The sequence below is a fragment of the Bos grunniens genome, chromosome 25 (assembly GCF_055505025.1).
Source record: "Bos grunniens cultivar Pamir isolate PY7600 chromosome 25, Bosgru_T2T1.0, whole genome shotgun sequence".
In the NCBI taxonomy this organism is placed as follows: domain Eukaryota; kingdom Metazoa; phylum Chordata; class Mammalia; order Artiodactyla; family Bovidae; genus Bos; species Bos grunniens.
In genome coordinates, this window is record NC_141189.1 from 23,057,851 (window position 1) to 23,073,977 (window position 16,127).

Below are 16,127 nucleotides of genomic sequence, written 5' to 3' on the forward strand. Positions count from 1 at the left end.
CCCTGTCTCCTGTACAATGTTACGAACCTCATTCCATAGTTCATCAGGCACTCTATCTATCAGATCTAGGCCCTTAAATGTATTTCTCACTTCCACTGTATAATCATAAGGGATCTGATTTAGGTCATACCTGAATGGTCTAGTGGTTTTCCCTACTTTCTTCAATTTAAGTCTGAATTTGGTAATAAGGAGTTCATGATCTGAGCCACAGTCAGCTCCTGGTCTTGTTTTTGTTGACTGTATAGAGCTTCTCCATCTTTGGCTGCAAAGAATATAATCAATCTGATTTTGGTGTTGACCATCTGGTGACGTCCATGTGTAGAGTCTTCCCTTGTGTTGTTTGAAGAGGGTGTTTGTTCTGACCAGTGCATTTTCTTGGCAAAACTCTATTAGTCTTTGCCCTGCTTCATTCCATATTCCAAGGCCGAATTTGCCTGTTACTCCAGGTGTTTCTTGACTTCCTACTTTTGCATTCCAGTCCTGTAAAATGAAAAGGACATCTTTTTTGGGTGTTAGTTCTAAAAGGTCTTGTAGGTCTTCACAGAACCGTTCAACTTCAGCTTGATAATGCTGTTCAACTTCAGAAAGGCAATGCCAAAGAATGCTCAAACTACCGCACAATTGCACTCATCTCACATGCTAGTAAAGTAATGCTTAAAATTCTCCAAGACAGGCTTCAGCAATACGTGAACCGTGAACTTCCTGATGTTCAAGCTGGTTTTAGAAAAGGCAGAGGAACCAGAGATCAAATTGCCAACATCTGCTGGATCATGGAAAAAGCAAGAGAGTTCCAGAAAAACATCTATTTCTGCTTTACTGACTATGCCAAAGCCTTTGACTGTGTGGATCACAATAAACTGTGGAAAATTCTGAAAGAGATGGGAATACCAGACCACCTGACCTGCCTCTTGAGAAATCTGTATGCAGGTCAGGAAGCAATAGTTAGAACTGGACATGGAACAACAGACTGGTTCCAAATAGGAAAAGGAGCATGTCAAGGATATATATTGTCACCCTGCTTATTTAACTTATATGCAGAGCACATCATGGAAACGCTTGACTGGAAGGAACACAAGCTGGAATCAAGATTGCCGGGAGAAATATCAATAACCTCAGATATGCAGATGACACCACCCTTATGGCAGAAAGTGAAGAGGAACTCAAAAGCCTCTTGATGAAAGTGAAAGAGGAGCATGAAAAAGTTGGCTTAAAGCTCAACATTCAGAAAACGAAGATCATGGCATCCGGTCCCATCACTTCATGGGAAATAGATGGGGAAACAGTGAAAACAGTGTCAGACTTTATTTTGGGGGGCTCCAAAATCACTGCAGATGGTGACTGCAGCCATGAAATTAAAAGACGCTTACTCCTTGGAAGGAAAGTTATGACCAACCTAGATAGCACATTCAAAAGCAGAGACATTACTTTGCCAACAAAGGTCCGTCTAGTCAAGGCTATGGTTTTTCCTGTGGTCATGTATGCATGTGAGAGTTGGACTGTGAAGAAGGCTGAGGGCCAAAGAATTGATGCTTTTGAACTGTGGTGTTGGAGAAGACTCTTGAGGGTCCCTTGGACTGCAAGGAGATCCAACCAGTCCATTCTGAAGGAGATCAGCCCTGGGATTTCTTTGGAAGGAATGATGCTAAAGCTGAAACTCAGTACTTTGGCCACCTCATGCGAAGAGTTGACTCATTGGAAAAGACTCTGATGCTGGGAGGGATTGGGGGCAGGAGGAGGAGGGGATGACAGAGGATGAGATGGCTGGATGGCATCACTGACTCGATGGATGTGAGTCTGAGTGAACTGTGGGAGTTGGTGATGGACAGGGAGGCCTGGCGTGCTGAGATTTATGGGGTTGTAAAAGAGTCGGACACGACTGAACGACTGAACTGAGCTAGCACTCTTCTTACTGAATTCCAACTAACTGTTTGTTTGTCGCTTTCACTAAAACTGAGTCTTTATTGCATCTTATCCTAGAGTAGGTAAAAAATACTTTGTAAAAAATGGAATAAGTTAAGTCAGAATCACTTTTGTGACCATTTGTCAGCTCAACAGAATACTTAAAAAAAAAGTTCTGAACTGGAAATCTTTAATTGTAAAGAGAAAGGCACTGGTACATAATTTGCCTAGAAATATGCATGAAACACTCATGTTATGACACTTGAAGCAAGTTTTCAAGTGGAAAAACAGTGACCTGCCTTAGCTGGTTTAGCTTTACATAGAGATACACGTTTACCCTGTTGGAAAAATAAAGTTTTGATTTTCACATACAACTGCATTTGAACCTTTTCCTGCAGAGATGCATGATAGGTTCTGAACCGCAGTGAATAGTCAATCTACAGGTAAGTCTGCAAAATAAAAGACCCAAGAGAATACTGAGGCTCAGAGCACTCTAACCAATTCTGAATCTGGATGAAGTTTGAGCAGATAGTATGAATTCCGTATGGAGTCCAAAGCAACATGGTGACACACTTTGAATAGATTTCTTCTAATATAAGAATGGATATCAGAAACAATTTTGCTAGGAAACATCCCAAACCTGGGGGGCTGGACAGAGAAACATGGGTTTACGGGGAAGGAATCTGAGAAAATGGTCTTTATAGCCAAACATAAATTTTTGTGTGAAGCTGTTTAACAATCCAGTGATTTCAAAATTTCTATGAGAGGTCCAAATAACTGAGGAAAAGCCCTTAAGAACACAACAGCATTTTCTGTCCAGAAGATTTTAGTGTCTAAAGTTCAAATCAACTGATTACCAAACTACATTTTGGTGGCACACTGAAAGGAGAGGTAAAAGCTTTAAAACTGGAAAGGAGATTGAAGAAAGGAGAATTTTCCCAAATTGTAAGATCTATGATAATCTATATGACATTAAACTATGTTAGATATTTTTCCCCTAGACAGATAAGGGGCTTCCCTGGTGGATCAGACAGTAAAGAATCTGCCTGCAATACGGGAGACCTGAGTTTGATCCCTGGGTTGGGAAGATCCCCTGGAGGAGGAAATGGCAACCCACTCCTGTCTTGCCAGGAGAAAAATCTGGCGTGCTACAGTCCATAGGGTTGCAAAGAGTCGGACACAACTGAGCAGCTAAGTACAGACAGGAAAGACCAGAAGACTTTAAATGTCAACTTAATTGAGAAAGAACAGGCAACCCTGTTTCATGTTATGAGTCATACACATACCTAACAGCCTTGGGAAAAAAATTCTTTTGAACTTGCAAGTATTCAAAATGGTAGGAATTTACACTTAACGATCTGTACTTTATAACTTTTAAAAACATGAGCATCACAGAAAGTGTAAAGGAAGTAATACTCTGATCATACGTACTAATTCACATATATAGTAGTGATGCAATGGTAAATGGAAAGTAAATGTAGAACATGAAATATTATTTATCACCTTTGGGAAAATACAGTTTTAGAAAAAAAAATTAAAGGAAATATGACTAAGAAGAGTATATATATGGTGCAATAGCTCAGTCATGTTGCTCTTTGTGGCCCCATGGACTGTAGCCTGCCAGGCTCCTCTGCCCACGGAATTTTCCAGGCAAGAAAACTGGAGTGGGTACCATTTCCTAGGAAATATTCCTGACCCAGGGACTGAACCCGAGCTTATTGCATTTCTTGCATTGGCAGGCAGATTCTTTATCACTAACACCAGCTGGGAAGCCTCAAGAAGATTATATATAACAATTCCTACAAGAAAGAGGTTCAGTATAGTAAAAGGTAATTTAGGACTTCCCTGGTGGTCCACTGGTTAAGAATCTACCTGCCAATGCAGGGGACATGGGTTTGATTCCTGCTCTAGCGAGATTCCACACGCTGTGGGGCAACTAAGCTCTACTGACACAACCACAGAGCCCATGAGCCCTAGTGCTCTGCTCTGCAACAAGAGAAACCGCCACAACGAGAAGCCCACACCTTACAACGAGGGCAGCTGCTGCTTGCTGCAACTAGAGAAAGCCTGCGCACAGCAACGACGACCCAGTGCAGCCAAAAATAAAAATAACCTAAAAAAATTTTTTTTTAAAGGGTAATTTGAAAAAGGAAATAGAGTCATGGATATAGAAAAACTAGTGGTTACCAAAGGGAAGAGGGGAAAATTAGGAGTATGGGATTAAAAACTATAAGCAGCTATATAAAATAGATAAGCAACAAGGATATATTGTTTAGCACCAGGAATTATAGCCATTATATTGTAGTAAGTTTTTAACGGAGCATATCTATAAAACGTTGAATCAATATGCATACACCTGAAAGTAATACTGTTAATCAACTATGCATCAACTTAATGTTATTTTTAGAAATGAGTTTAAAACACCCTTCTGGGGGTTCCCTGGTGGCTCAGTGGTGAAGGGTCCGGTCTGGGAGGATTCTACGTGCTGTGGAACAAATGAATCCGTGTGCCACAAATATTGAGACTATGCTCTGGAGCCCAGAAGCCACAACTGCTGGAGCCCACAAGCCCTAAAGCACTTGCTCTGCAATGGGAAGCCTGAGCACCGCAGCTGAGAGGAGGCCCCAGCTCACTAAAGCTGGAGAAGGGCCCAGGCAGCAGTGAAGACCCAACACAGACAAAAAAGAATGAATAAATAAAATTATTTTAAAAAAAGAATGTCTTTTGATGAAGCAGGAAAAATGACCATTTTAAAAACAAACAAAACCACCATCTGATACTTACAAAGTATTAATTATGCACTTCTGATGTCAGCATCTGCTCTCAATTTTTTTGGCCAAGATGTGTGGCATGACGGATCTTAGTTCCCTGACCAAGGATCAAAGCTGTGCCTCCCTGCATCTGAAGAACAGAGTCTTAACCACTCAACTGCCAGGTAAGCCCCGGATTCTCTCTCTTTAAAGACCAGGGTCCAGGGGACTTCCTTGGTGGTCCAGTGGTTAAGAATCCACCTTCTTATGCAGGTGACACAGCTTCCATCCCTGGTCAGGGGACTAAGATCCCACATGCTGTGGGGCAGCTAAGCCCACACCACAACTAGAGAGCCTGCATGCCACAACGAAAGATCCTGCAATCTGCAACTAAGACCTAATGTAGTCAAATAAAAAAAAAAAAAAAGACCAGGGTTCAGCAGCTTATCTATGACACTGATGTGAAAGTGAAAGTGTTAGTTGTTCAGCTGTGTCCGACTCTGCCAACCCATGGACTGCAGCCCACCAGGGTCTTCTGTCCATGGGATTCTTCAGGCAAGAATACTGGCGTGGATTGCCATTCCCTTCTCCAGGGGATTTTCCTGACCCAGGAATCGAACTCAGGTCTCCTGCATTGCAGGCAGATTCTTTACCATCTGACTGAGCCACCAGGGATGCCCATGACACTGATGAAATGATTATAATAATAATAATAAATCATAACTTCTACTACATAAAGCAATTGAGTAATCACAATAAATAAAGTTTACATTTGCATGTATGGGTATATATGTATGTGCATGTATGTGTTTGGGGTAATGATTATATTCTGAAACTGAGATAAGGGAAAGCTCGAGTAGTTTAATTGATAATAATTTTTATTGATAGTCAACTATATACTTACATTTTCTGCATAAAATGTGTATTTCTTAAGATGAACGGGCACAACTTAGGAAAAGAACGGAAAGAAATTTAATGTCATAAAATATGATAGGCTTTAAAAATTGCAACTGCATCCAGATAGTCTTCCAGAAAGTTATGGTTAGCTAGCCATACTAAAACTGCTGGAAGCTGTTCTCTGTTGTTTCAGTCAGACAAGGATCTCCAAACGAACACAGAAATTTTCATATTGAGACAAAGGATCGAAGGCAAGCACTTGAGGCAGGAAACACACTAGAAATTCAATCTTCTTGCCACTGCACAAGTAGAGTAGACATTTGGCAGCTTTCTCACTTCCCAAACAGAATCTCAAGTGTTTGGGTTCAGAAAAATATGATTTTGTCCTAACCTCTACTTTAAAACCTTAGCATTAGAATAAAGGGTGCTCAAAATAAATTTTGCTTCCCTATCACTTGTAAATCTAGGGGCGGGGGAAGGATAAATAGTAATAGCTGCCACTATATTCTGGGCACTTATTTAGTGCCAGTCATAGTATTATTAACTGTTTTACATATACTTATTTAATTCTCAAAATAATACAAATGAGGAAACTGAATAACAGGTTAAATGACTAGGTACCCGCTGGAAAAAAGTCTGATTCGATACTTCGTGAACAGTTTACTATTTAGGCATATTTTGGTAGAATAGTGTTTTTTTTTTTTTGGTAAGTTTGTCCAGAGAGTTAACCTTTAGAAACATCAGCAAAGAGGTCTCATGACTCTGATTCCACAGACAAAGGCACATTCTTCACAAACTCTGCACAGGAAATACTAAAATAATTTTCTTCAGGTGTTTAGAAACTCAGTTAATCCAATAAAAGACTATAACATTATTTTACTGTCTTAATTCTGATAAAACATAAATTAAAAAAAATTAATCTGATTGCTAATCTTATTTCTTTTTAACATTATACTGAAATTCTGGGCCTAGGTTTTCTGGACAATTTCTCTGATATGTGCTGTGCTTAGTTGCTCAGTCATGTCCAACTCTTTGTGACCTCATGGACTGTAGCCCGTCAGGCACCTCTGTCCATGGGAATTCTCCAGGCAACAATACTGAAGTGGGTTGCCATGCCCTCCTTCAGGGGATCTTCCCAACCCAGGGATCGAACCCAGATCTCCTGCATTGCAGGCGGATTCTTCACTGTCTGAGCAACCAGGGAAGCCCAAGAATACTGGAGTGGGTATCCCTTCTCCAGGGGATCTACCCAACCTAGGAATTGAACTGGGGTCTCCTGCATTGCAGGCAGATGATTTACCAGCTGAGTTACTATGCTGCTAAGTCGCTTCAGTGTCTGACTCTGTGCGACCCCATAGACGGCAGCCCACCAGGCTCCCCCGTCCCTGGGATTCTGCAGGCAAGAACACTGGAGTGGGTTGCCATTTCCTTCTCCAATGCATGAAAGTGGAAAGTGAAAATGAAGTCGCTCAGTCGTGTCCGAGTCTTAGCGACCCCATGGACTGCAGCCTACCAGGCTCCTCCGCCCATGGGATTTTCCAGGCAGGAGTACTGGAGTGGGGTGCCATTGCCTTCTCCAGAGATGGACCTAGAGATTGTTATATTGCATGAAGTCAGACAGAGAAGGAGAAATATCATATGGTATCCCTTGTATGTGGAATCTAAAAAGAAATAATAGAAATGAAGTTATTTACAAACTAGTAACAGACTCCCAGACTTTGAGAATGAACTTATGGTTGCCAGGTGGTAAGAATGGGAGGAAGAGATAGTCAGTTTGGGATGACATGCATACACTGCTGTATCTGAAATGGATAACCAACAAGGACCTACTGTACAGCACAGAGAACTTTGCTCAATGTTATGTGGCAGCCTGGATGGGAAGGTGGTTTGGAGGAGAATGGATACATGTATTGGGTATGGCTGAGTCCCTCTGCTGTTTACCTGACACTATCACAGTATTGTTAATTGGCTATATTCCAATATAAAATTAAAAAAATTTTTTTTAAAAAGACGGGGCCAACTGGAATAATCCAGAATTTTTAAAAAAATTAAAGACAGTAATTCAGGAATGATTAAAAAATAGAATGAATTCCATTTTGATTGTGCTAATTCAAGAAGAGGTTCTTTAAATGCTGTAGTTTAAAAGTTTGGAGATTTACAACACAAAGTACTTTAAGCAAGATCCAACTAAATTCTTGAATAGTTTAATTCTTCCCATCAGTTTTACCCAGCAAAATCTCAAATAGCAGCTTATGTACTCAAATTATTTACATATTTTCTTCCTTAATCAGTCCCTTTTCAAAGAACAGAAAGTTCATTTAACTAGTTATTATGTTTTGTTTCACTGCTATTTTTACTTGCCTTCTTTAATGAATCAATCATTTTAAAATCACAGTTTATAAACTGATATTTGTTTCGACTATTTCTCATAGAAAAAATGCAGGTCCAACAATTGCATTCTCTATCACTTTCCCCACCACATGTCTCACCAAATCCCCATAAGATATTTCAAGTTACAAACAGATAGATGTCTTTAGGAATGAAGCTTTCACCTCTTTCCCAGCTGGAACCATAGAGGGTGCAGAAGAGAAGAAAAAGAAGGTTCCTGCTGTGCCAGAAACCCTTAAGAAAAAGCGAAAGAATTTCATAGAGCTTAAGATCAAGCGCCTGAGAAAGAAGTTTGCCCAAAAGATGCTTTGAAAGGCAAGGAGGAAGCTTATCTATGAAAAAGCCAAGCATTACCACAAGGAATATAGGCAGATGTACAGAACTGAAATTCAAATGGCTAGGATGGCACGAAAAGCCGGCAACTTCTATGTACCCGCAGAACCCAAACTGGCATTTGTCATCAGGATCACAGGTATCAACGGTGTGAGCCCAAAAGTTTGAAAGGTGCTGCAGCTCCTTTGCCTCCGGCAGATCTTCAATGGCACCTTTGTGAAGCTCAACAAGGCATCAATTAACATGCTGAGAATTGTGGAGCCATACATTACATGGGGGTACCCAAATCTGAAGTCTGTAAATGAACTGATCTACAAGCGTGGTTATGGCAAAATGAACAAGAAGTGAATGCCCTGACATACAATGCACTGATTGCTCGGTCTCTTGGGAAATACGGAATCATCTGCACGCAGGATCTGATTCATGAGATCTATACCATTGGAAAACGTTTCAAAGCGGCAAACAACTTCCTGCGGCCCTTTAAATTGTCTTCTCCATGAAGGGGAATGAAGAAAAAGACCACCCATTTTGTAGAAGGTGGAGACGCTGGCAACAGGGAAGACCAGATCAAGAGGCTTATTGGAAGGATGAACTAAGGTATCTACCAGGATTATTTCTGCAATCTGGCCAGTTAATAAACGAAACAAACTGAAAAAAAAAAAAGACTGAAGCTCTCTCATTTACAACTTTCAGGATCAGTTATCAATACAGACTATGCCTGTAAGTAATCATGACTTTGACACTAGCTATAATTCAGCAGGAAACTAATTATTGACAAAGTAGGAGGAATGAGAATCAAGAGAAAATCTTTCAGGCCACCTTGGAATTCATAATGAAAAGCGTGGGAAGTGTCACACACCCTTTAATTTAGGAAGGCAGATTTCAAAAAGGTAGGCATGATGGCATGGAATGAAATTCTTGAAGGAAAGGAGATACAAGAGGCCAAGAAGCTCTTGAAAATGAGGTTCTGACTAATATTACAGATGATAAAGAAAAGAAATAATAAAAGATACAGGGAAGGGAAGAACAATAAACGAAAGGTAAGAACTAAAGAAACCAGGGACTCATCTAACAGCGCACTATAACAATTTTAAAAAGTAGTGTGGTATAATGAACAGGTTATGGGCTTTTAAATTCAGCTCTCCCACCTTATTAAAAGATGCCAAACAAATCATTCCCTTCTTCAACTATACTTCTTCATCAGCAAAATGGGAATAACAGTTCTTGTGAAGACCTACTATAGGGGGTTCGCTACCTACCAAGACCAACAATGGTCTCTCTGTCCTTAGGTATGGTCCACTAAGAGAACACAGCCACAGCACTGTATTCAAAAGTTACTTTATTATTTTTTCCTGGGTAGTTACATTATCCATCTGACATGCACTTAGGCTCACTGGTTTCAATTTGTACTCAACAGTAGGACTTACTTTCTTGCTATCACTTTTGTTTTTTGTGAGTATGTGAAACATATACATGGTTCAAGCAAAGCTTTCTTTTAGCATTTCATTATAGTGGTATTATTCTTTATATAAGGTAAAAAAAAAAGTCCGTTTGTCCATGGGCTAGATTCTATATTCTAGTATGGTGACATTTATATCTACAACCAAAAACTACACAGCATTTATGATCAATTTTAAGATAACTGCCTATGACTACTGAAAAGATTATAGCAAAAAATCTCCAAAAGTCAGTCCCGTTAATTTTAGCTGATATGCAGTGCTATGTGCCAAGCACTGTTTTTTTTATATACATGATGCTTTAACCTTTAAAGAGGCCCCAGAAGTACGTCAGCCAAGACCATGCCATTAGCAAATAGCACAGGGAGAATTTGAATCCAGATTCCAGAGTCTGTGTTATTAGTCACTTAACTAATGTAATGTCTCCTGCATTCTAACCAGTCACCCAATGTTCTTACCATTTGGGGACTACAGAATTTAAGCCTCTTTTTGTTGCTGTTTAGTTGCTAAGTCATGTCCAACTATTTGGCGACTCCATGGACTGCAGCCCACCGGACTCCTCTGTCCATGGGATTTCCCAGGCAAGAATACTGTAGCAGGTTGCCATTTCCTTCTCCAGGAGTTAGTCCCAACCCAGGGATGGAACCCACGATTCCTGCATTTGGCAGGTAGATTCTTTACCACTGAGGCACCAGGGAAGCCAAATCTTTCCTAGCTTACCTTAAAAAAAAAAAAAAAAAGTGTGACTTAGGAAAATTACTATATTACAACTTTTCTGAGTATTAATAAAAATTTAAAAGACAATAAATTAATATGGACTAAATCTCTTTTGATTTCTCTCATTCAGTTAGCATTTATTACACACCTTTGGGCTTCTTAGTAAAGAATCTGCCTGCAATTCAGGAGACCTGGGTTTGATCCTTGGGTTGGGACAATCCCCTGGAGGAGGGCATGGCTACCCACTCCAGTATTCTTGTCTGGAGAATTCCATGGATAGAGGAGCCTGACAAGCTATAGTCCATGGGGTCACAAAACAGCTGGACACCACTTAGCGACTAACTAACACCTTCACTTGGGGGATAAAGTGAGTCAGTTTGCCCTTCTTCCTTCTCCAAATCTCAATGAAATGACCCAAGCAATTTACATTTAGAAAAATTCTATAACAGCATGGGAAAATGTCAATAACAGAGCAGAATCGTTAAAGAATTTCTGGAATGCAGAAGAGAATAAGTTCACAAAAAAGGAGCAAGTGCTTCTGTAGTTTATAATCATACAGTCAAAAGACAGTCCTGTTCTTCAAAGAAGTGGGTGGATTCTCCCCCCCCAAAAAAAAACAACACCCCAAATCAGAAAATCGGAGCCCTTAACCACATTAGAGGTCTTTGGTTGTACACCTAAGGGGATACAAGAAAAGTCACGGGGAACTGCACCATTTGGGACGGCTGATGACACTTGCAACCCGGACTTTTTCAACTGGATGTGAACTGCCTGAATGGTCAAGTTGGGGATTTGCCACAAGTTCCTAAAGAGGGAGGGCAGACGGCAAAAGGAGGCGATATATAAGGGATAAAGTATTTAAGTATTTATGGGAAAAGTATTTAGGTATTTTCATTAACTCTAGGCTAACAAAGAGAACAAAAGCACTGGCCAACAACTTAACAGAGACAAAAATAAAAAAAGAAACAGCACAGCAGGAAAAACCAAAATGTACCAACCTCCCTGATAACTCTGAAGATATTCACAATAACATTAATTAAAATCTTAAGTGGTGAGGGATCAATTGGGAGATTGGAATTGACATGTATACACTACTAGAGATAAAACAGATACATAATAAGGACCTACTGTATAGCACAGGGAACTCTACTCAATACTCTGTAATGACCTATATGGGTAAAGAACCTGTAAGAAGAGTGGATATATGTGTACGCATAACTGATTCACTTTGCTGTAAGCGGAAACTAACACGACACTGAAAATCAACTATACTCCAATTTAAAAAATAAAACTTGAAAGTCAAAAAAATAAAATCTTAAATACAAGGTGGTGCACTTAAAGCAAGCATCTTACTGGCTACTAGTGTGAGTCTAAATGGTTAATGGATGATAACTACCTGCTGGATGGTTAGTAGGCAAATACTCCCGAAAGAAAGCTCTGGGAGTTAGTCCTATACCAGCAACACTTCAACATAAGGGTTTGTTTTCTGATCCTAACCCACTAAATCTTGTGAAAGTGGGAGTCCTAAAGGTGATCTTACATGCCTACATACATCTGTTATTTAAAGAAGATTCATTGCTATGGGTTTTTCAGTGATTCAATTAATGATTTTAAAAATTTAAACTCTCAATATAATTATTTTATCTACAGATAGGAAAATACAGAGTTTCTCATTTTATGTCTAATAATAAGCAAACGAAGAGGACTATAACAAATTATAGGTTACCTGTGATTATCAATCATCCTTTACTTTTAGAACACTTTATACTTGGTTACTGACTTCAACTAAGGAGGTCAAGGTCATGGCTTATACAGTTGGCTGGTTAGGGGAAAATCTATTCTTGGGCCACAAACTACATCCATAGCGCACTTAGCAAACATTACAGTAAAAAGGCTGACAGAAATATGGTTTAGTATATTCTGTCATCATTACTAGAGAATCCCCAAATACATGTTACCTTTAATATGCAGAACAGAACTTGTATATAAGCATTTAAATAGGCTACCTGAGACGTCCCTGGTCGTCCAGTGGTTAAGAATCCACCTGCCAATTCAGGGGGCATGGGTTTGTCCCTGGTCTGGAAAGATTCCACATGCTGAGGAGCAGCGAAGCCTGTGCGCCACAACTACTGAATCTGGCTACCCTAGAAGCAGGCACTGTAACAGCAGAAGTCACTGCAAGGAGAAGCCTGCACACTGCAACCAACAGTGGCCTCCGCTAACCGCCACTAGCAGAAGCTTGCGTGCAGCAATGAAGACCCAGGGCAGCCAAAAGCAAATACATAAATACACAATAAATAGGCTGCCTGGTATTTTTTTTCTCTTAGTGCACTAAACTGGAAGGAAGACGACAGCAATCCAGGTTAAGTATCAGGCATGTATGGTAAAAATGATATGGGCAACCAGGTCTAACAGTGATATATCCGAGTTGGAAAAAAAAAAAAATCAGATTGCTTTTGGTGACTACATGAGGGGTAAATAGCCAATCTCAACATTATATTATGCATTGTGATGTGATAAGAGATTAACCCATTTAGTTCTTTAACAACAACAGCCACCTATCATAGGTGCCTGCACATAGGTGTGGCAGGTGGTCCAGGTGTATTGATCTGTCCAGCCACTTTGCAAGGTAATAGGTATTATCCCCATTTACAGACGAACAGTATAAAAAGGCAAAAAGCGAAGACACTTGGAGAAGGAAATGGCAACCCACTCCAGTATTTTTGCCTGGAAAATCTCATGGACAGAGGAGCCTGGTAGGCTACAGTCCATGGGGTCGCAAAGAGTCGGACATGACTGAGCGACTTCACTTTCTTTTTTCTTTCTTAGAGATACAGAAAATAAGAATATTTAAAAATCCATGTTATCTTAAACTTGATAAAAATGGATGGTAGGTGTTTGATGTTTATTGAAAAAAAAAAAAAAAAAAGCGAAGACACTGAAAGATGAACCCCCCAGACTGGCAGGTGTCCAATATGCTACTGGAGAAAAGCAGAGAAATTGCTCCAGAAAGAATAAAGACGCTGAGCCAAAGAGGAATGGACGCCCAGGTGTGGATGTGTCTGGTGGTGAAAGTAAAGTCCAATGCTGTCAGAACAATATTGCATAGAAACCTGGAATTGCATACAAACCTAACGGTCCATGAATCAAGGTAAATCAAAAGTGGTCAAATAGGAGATAGCAAGAGTGAACATTAATATTTTAGTAATGAGTGAACTAAGTGGACAGAAATGTGCTGTGCTGTGCTTAGTCACTCAGTCGTGTCTGACTCTTTGTGACCTCATGGACTGTAGCTGCCAGGCTCCTTTGTCCATGGGGATTCTCCAGGTAAGAATACTGGAGTGGCTTGCCATGCCCTCCTCCAGGGAATCTTCCCAACCCAGGGATCGAACCCAGGTCTCGTGCATTGCAGGCAGATGCTTTACTATCTAAGCCACCAGGGAAGCCCAAGAATACTGGAGTGGGTATCCTCTCCAGAGGATCTTACTGACCAAGGAATCACACCGGGGTCTCCTGCATTGTAGGTGGATTCTTTTCCAGCTGAGCTACCAAGGAAGCCCCCTTCTCTGCCTTCTACCCAGCTATTCCCATTCCCAGACAGTCACCTAGCAGGCACAATGCAGCTAAAAGTCCAATGAGGCCCGTCCCAACTGGCCCAACCCAATATGCTTCCGGAACACCGACTCCACCCCAAACAATGGTTAGGAGGTTCCATCTTCCTCAACCATTTCCAGGTTTTGTGTTTGTAGAAGACAATGCTCTCAGGGAGGAGGGACAGGAATGAGCGAATTTAACTCAGATGACTATTATGTCTACTACTGTGGGCAAGAATCCCTTAGAAGAAATGGAGTATCTCTCATAGTCAAGAAAAGAGTCCAAAATGCAGTACTTGGGGTGCAATCTCAAAAATGACAGAACGATTTCAGTTCATTTCCAAAGCAAATCATTCAACATTACAGTAATCCAAGCCTACACCCCAACCACTAATGCTGAAGAAGATGAAGCTGAATGGTTCTATGAAGATCCACAAGACCTTCTAGAACTAACACCAAAATAAGATGTCCTTTTCATCACAGGGGACTGAAATGCAAAAGTAAGAAGTGAAGAGATACCTGGAATAACAGGCAAGTTTGGCCGTGGAGTATAAAATGAAGCAGGGCAAAGGCTAACAAAGTTTTGCCAAGAGAATGCACTGGTCACAGCAACCCTCTTCCAACAACAAAAGAGATGACTCTACCCATGGACATCACCAAATGGTCAATACCAAAATCAGACTGATTATACTGATTGAATATATTGATTATATTCTGTGCAGCCAAAGATGGAGAAGCTCTGTACAGTCAGCAAAACAAGACCGGGAGCTGACTGTGGCTCAGATCATGAGTTCCTTATTGCAAAATTCAGACTTAAAATTGACGAAAGTAGGGAAAACCACTAGGCCATTTAGGCATGATCTAAATCAAATCCCTTATGATTATACAGAGGAAATGAAAAACAGATTCAAGGGATTAGATCTGAGAAACAGAGTGCCTGAAGAACTATGGTCGGAGGTTCATAACACTGTACAGGAGGCTGTGACCAAAACCATCCCCAAGAAAAAGAAATGTAAGAAGGCAAAATGGTTGTTTGAGGATGTCTTAGAATAATGCAAAGATATCAGTTGAGTTCAGTTCAGTTGCTGAGTCGTGTCTGACTCTTTGCCACCCTGTGGACTACATCATGACAGGCCTCCCTGTCCATCACCAACTTTCAGGGTTTACTCAAACTCATGCCCATTGATTTGGTGATGCCATCCAACCATCTCAACCTCTGTTGTCCCCTTTTCCTACTGCCTTCAATCTTTCCCAGCATCAGGGTCTTTTCCAGTGAGTCAGCTCTTTGCATCAGGTGGCCAAAGTATTGGAGTTTCAGCTTCAACATCAGTCCTTCCAACGAATATTCAGGACTAATTTCCTTTAGGATGGACTAGTTGGATCTCCTTGCAGTCCAAAGGACTCTCAAGAGTCTTCTGCAACGCCACAGTTCAGTAGCATCAATTCTTTGGTGCTCAGCTTTCTTTATAGTCCAACTCTCACATGCATACATGACTACTGGAAAAATCATAGCTTTGATGAGACGGATCTTTGTTGGCAAAGTAATGTCTCTGCTTTTTAATATGCTGTCTAGGTGGGTCATAACTTTTCTTCCAAGGAGTAAACGTCTTTTAATTTCATGGCTGCAGTCACCATCTGCAGTGATTTTGGAGTCCCCAAAAATAAAGTCTGCCACTGAAAACAATAGAATGGGAAAGTCTAGAGATCTCTTCAAGAAAATTAGAGCTACCAAGGGAACATTTCATGCAAAGATGGGCTCGATAAAGGACAAAAATGGTATGGACCTAACAGAAGCAGAAGACATTAAGAAGAGGTGGCAAGAATACACAGAAGTACTGTACAAAAAAGATATTCACAACCAAGATAATCACGATGGTGTGATCACTCACCTAGAGCCAGACATCCTGGAATGTGAAGTCAAGTGGGCCTTAGGAAGCATCACTATGAACAAAGCTAGTGGAGGTGATGGAATTCCAGTTGAGCTATTTCAAATCCGGAAAGATGATGCTGTGAAAGTGCTGCACTCAATATGCCAACAAATTTGGAAAACTCAGCAGTGGCCACAGGACTGGAAAAGGTCAGTTTTCATTCCA

General features: G+C 40.6%; 1 protein-coding gene and 1 pseudogene across 2 annotated transcripts in view; one reads left to right on the forward strand and one right to left on the reverse strand.

Moving 5' to 3' along the window:
* MOSMO (modulator of smoothened) overlaps nucleotides 1–16,127 on the reverse strand; it is a 75,302-nt gene that overhangs the window by 42,548 nt on the left and 16,627 nt on the right. The window lies entirely within an intron of this gene.
* Nucleotides 8,054–8,930, forward strand: LOC147345292 (large ribosomal subunit protein uL30 pseudogene; annotated as a pseudogene).